Source organism: Solanum stenotomum, chromosome 7, assembly GCF_019186545.1.
Source record: "Solanum stenotomum isolate F172 chromosome 7, ASM1918654v1, whole genome shotgun sequence".
Taxonomy (NCBI): Eukaryota; Viridiplantae; Streptophyta; class Magnoliopsida; order Solanales; family Solanaceae; genus Solanum; species Solanum stenotomum.
The window spans coordinates 23522906-23527889 of record NC_064288.1 but is presented as its reverse complement, the minus strand read 5'-3'; positions in this window follow the sequence as shown (position 1 = coordinate 23527889).

The window sequence follows — 4984 nt, the reverse complement described above, 5'->3', positions numbered from 1 at the left end:
ATCGAATGTTGTTGGCGAACTCAACTAACATCACCGAAGGGGAAACAAAGCTAATTTTTGGGTAAAATTTTGGGAAATTATAAATAGCCCAAATGAGAGAGAAAGAGTGTTTGGATTTGAGAAATTGAGGTCAAATTTGAAGTGGGTTTGCAATTAAATACTCAATTCCATGCTACCTATGGCTGATTTCATGCAAGGTATAATCTATTTAAACTTTGCAATGTGTGGCTAAAACCCCAAACTCTTGGGGTGTGATTATGTGCTAGGGTGTTGATTTAATCTAGTGGGTTTGTTAGATTGCTTGATTTTGTGATTGTTAATCATTGATTTGACTTATTGCCGAGTGATTAATTCTTGAATTGAGGTGGCCAACTTAATTTTAGTTTTGATCTTGTAATAGTGCTCGAATGAAACCAATATAAGTGAATAATTTATTCAATAGATGTGGTTTTGTTTACTTGATTGCAGATCTAAAGTTTTGGGTTGGTTTTGAATGGCATATAGATAAAACTGAAAGGACATCTTATGCAAGGGTGTTTTGAGATAGAAAGAAGATAAGAGTCAATTATGATTACCTATATTATTTATTATTATCTAATTGTAATGAGAAATTATTCAATATCCCAAGTGAAATAAATATTTGATCTCCACATCCCTAATGTCCTTTAGTTCCGTGAATCATTGATTATTTCAATATTATTAATTGGGTGTCTGAATTAGTGGTGTTGAAGTTGGTAGACTTCTCCACCCATTTGTCATTTCAATTCCATTGGAATTAATAGCTTGTTAACTCTCTAATTAAATTCTTAACCGTATACCATTCCTTGTGGGATCCGACTTCAGCTCTTAATTGGGTGTTTTTATTGACAACAACTGCTCACTCTTTTGATTAGTTTTGATGAGTGAATTGAGAATTATCGATTCTCATGTGCTCTCAGAATAAGGGAAGTTCATGCATTTGAACTTGTGATAGTCACATTATATGTTTCATTCAAAATATATAAATTCATAATAATTAGTTTAAATACTTAGTTTATCAGTCCCTGATGGTTTAAGATGATTTAAAAATACAGTATCTATAACATATTCTTAGTATTTATGAGCTATTCAGTTTATTAGTATTATTAAGTTTATTTATTTAAATTTCATTAGGCTAAGTACTTTTTATTGATCATACATAGGAATTAGGTCTCACCCATCAGTTAGGACTGGCACCTTCAGTAGAAATTCCAACATCCTATAACTATGTGACAACGGAGATTTTAAGGGTCATCCGTCAGATCAAGATAGACTCCCAAGCTGTTTGGACATCAATTTAGTGAATCTACCTCATCAGTATTCTTAGCCTTGTCAAGGTACATAACGTCCTCCTAGTCTGAGTACAGGTGGACTCATATTAGCTAAAAGAGTTTTTCGATTTTAAGTATCCACAAAATTCCACCTTTCAGGTTATTGCAATTCATCTCATTGCATTCAATTATTTTAGTTTCAGTATGTACTAGTTTCACGTTTTACTATTTTATTATTGCATTATTTTATATATCCTAGTTTAACGTTCAGTTAAGCATCTCAGATTTATTATGTTCAGTTACTAAAATCGTGGTTCATGTTTCACATAGTCACTCAATTAAAAGTATTGACCATATACACTTATGCACTATATTATTTTATTATAGGTTTAGTCATTCAGTGTTCACCTCACTGTTAATATGATCTTGTATTAGCTAAAAGGTAAAATTTGGCGACTCCTCATCTTTCAAGGACAATCCTTATATTTATTTCAGGTATTTAATTTTTCCATTATTAGTCAGCTTGAGTTAGTTGGAGATTTGTTCAAAAACCACATCTTAGTAGAGGCTTTCTCAGTAAGATCATAGTTTAGCTTCTTTTCTTTTTTCCCTAGATATTCCATGCAGTGTTTTGGATTTAATAAATTATTCAGATTCAGCTTTCACATCAGTTACTTTTAGTTGTTGCTAAAATGTTTTCACAATGTCATGCTAGATCATGGGTTAGATTGGGTTTACTTGTGGATCTAAACAACATATTATTACTAGAGGTTTAGTCTCGAATCGTGAAAATTGTAGTGTTGAACTAAAAACTATATAATGTACAAAAATGTGTTAATCTAGCTATATTAAATATGTTAGAAAATATAAAGTACAGATTTAACAAAAAAGAAGAGAATTTTTTTTAAAACACATAATGAAAGTAAGAAAAAAAAATTAATTGTCAATACTCAATATAATGAAATTCGTCATATATTTACCATTTACTGAAAATTATCCTTCCGTCCCATTTTATGTGAGGTAATTTGACTCGGAACGAAGTTTATGAAAGAAAGGAAGACTCTTAAAATTTATGGTCCAAAATGAATGATATAAATTTTTGTGACTATAAATCATTTTATTAGTGGTAAAATAGACATTTTATAGTTAAATAGTTACCTAAATAAAGTAGCTATTTAACTATAAAATGTCTATTTACCCTTAATGACATGATTTACCGCCAGACAAATTTCTATAATTTATTTTGGACCACAAGTTTTAAAAGTCTTCCTTTTTTTCTTAAACTCCGTGCCGAATCAAACTATCTCACATAAAATGGGACGGAGAGAGTACTTAATATAGAAATATGTCTTTCTTTTAAGGACTAACTAAAAAGGAAAGTAAGTCCCATAAATTGGAACATGGGAAATAAGAATTATAAATATTTCAATAACCCACTTTCTACTATATCCATTTTTCTTTCGACTTTGTCCTATGAGGAAGCTCATGAGTTATGTCCACCTCTTATTTGAAGCCGTTAGATGGTAAGCTTTAAAATCAACGGTTGACATTGAGTCAAGCAATCCAAAGGTATACTATAAATGTTTGTGTAGCGAGCATTTGGTAGTCATCTTTTCTAAACAAAGAGAAGAAGTGTTTGAGTTGTGGTTTAAGTACGTTTTGCTCTTGATTGTTTCCCATGGAAGGTGGAGATAGAGAGGGAATTCCTTATCATCAACCATATCATGATTTACCAAATAACTTTTCTTTTTATCAACAATTTCCTCCTTTGTTATGGAGTCATCAAACCCAACAAAGTGTTGCAAACAATAATGAAAGCATTTTTACTCAACATGGTGGTTACTATGATGGTACAAGTGGATATAATAGTAATGTTTTTACGGAGCAAAGATTAATGGATAACATAGTGTTTAATGAAGAAAATGCTCTTCACTGGAATAACAAAGAGCAAGAGATGGTGATATCATCTGCGAAGGAGATGGGAAAAAATGCAAAAGAAAGGACTTGTTCTACTACTATGTTAGTCAAGGGTCAGTGGACCGAAGAGGAAGACAGGTGATGATGATATAATTAAAGTTTTTGTATCTTGATTGTGAATTGTGATGTCATTTTCAAAAAACATATTTATTTATTATTAATCTAAGCCAGAAACTCAACTTTATTTCTTGGATTATATATGAAGGAATTTGATGAAGTTGGTGAGGCAGTTTGGATTGAAGAGATGGGCTCAGATAGCTGAGAATATGGTCGGTAGAGCAGGAAAACAGTGTCGTGAGAGATGGCATAACCATTTGCGACCAGATATCAAGGTTTTTTTTTAATTTTTTCTTCACTCTCTTCTAATTCATATTTTGTTTTTTTAATTTAATTTAAAAATATAACTTCAAAGGACATCTCTTTTTAAAATCACTAAGATTTACTCCATCTATAATTCTTTGACTAGTCAAGGATTTAGATGTTTTCCCAATATGTTTGATTAATTTATTTTACATTTCTAAAGAAAAACTTCATTTTAATTTAATTATTTCCAAATCATTGACTAATATTTAATGGCACGTTTTATCTGTTCAAGAAAGTATCTAGGTATTGTATTAACGCTAACATGTAAATTTTGCACTTTGCAATTTTCATGTGATTATACAAATTTTGTTATATATAAAAATTATTTTCTAGAATTTTTATATTGTGATTGTTTCAGAAAGAGACGTGGAGTGAAGAAGAAGAAGTGATGTTAGTGGAAGCACATAAGCAAATTGGAAATAAATGGGCAGAAATTGGTAAAAGAATTCCGGGAAGGACGGAGAATGCAATTAAGAATCATTGGAATGCAACTAAAAGAAGGCAAAATTCGAGGAGGAATAAGTTGAAAAAAGAGGAATCAAAATATAGGTCGAATGTTCTTCAAGATTATATTAGAAGCAAGTACTTCAGTGATGATATCAACACCATGACCATGAGTGCTACTACTCCAAATGATAATAACATGAAAAATGCCTATCCCTATTCTGATGATGACGACTCTTCATCTTTGCTCACTAATCAAACATATGATGAAGAAATGAACTTCATGCAAAAATTGTTTGGAAGTAATTCATTGGATGGCAAAGTGACTGATGAGGCAAATATGGCTGCTGAACATCAACCTTATCTTTAGGAATATCATTCGATGAATCAAGCTTCATCTTCATCTTCATCAAGAAGAAACAAAGACATTGAGTTAATGGGAATGGTTTCATCTTCTATCTACTCTCAACACACCTCCACCAACACATTCTTTTAATTAGTGTTTCAATATTGAGTGTCATGATATAAACCAACCAGTTGTTAGTTTTCTGTTTTTTAGTTTATGCTAGCTTGCCTTTATTTTTTAATGATGGCTCTTTTCATTTCTCTTGTTTCTATCTATATTCTTTCAGTCTATAGACTATATAGTTGCTTCCTTTTTTAATCAGATTATGTTGTCATGTTGTTGAATGAAATTAATATTTAAAGAACAACCCATCTGGTTTGTCTATTTATCCTTATATTATGTTATATATGTTATTTTTTTAAATACGTACCGCCCCAATATATTATGACTTATAATGACGTTTCGCTAACTAATGTTTATGCATTCATTTTAATTCATCATAGTCGGTGCATCATATCACTTCCTAGTTTGGACTTACGATCCTAATTTAGAGGCACACCAAGAT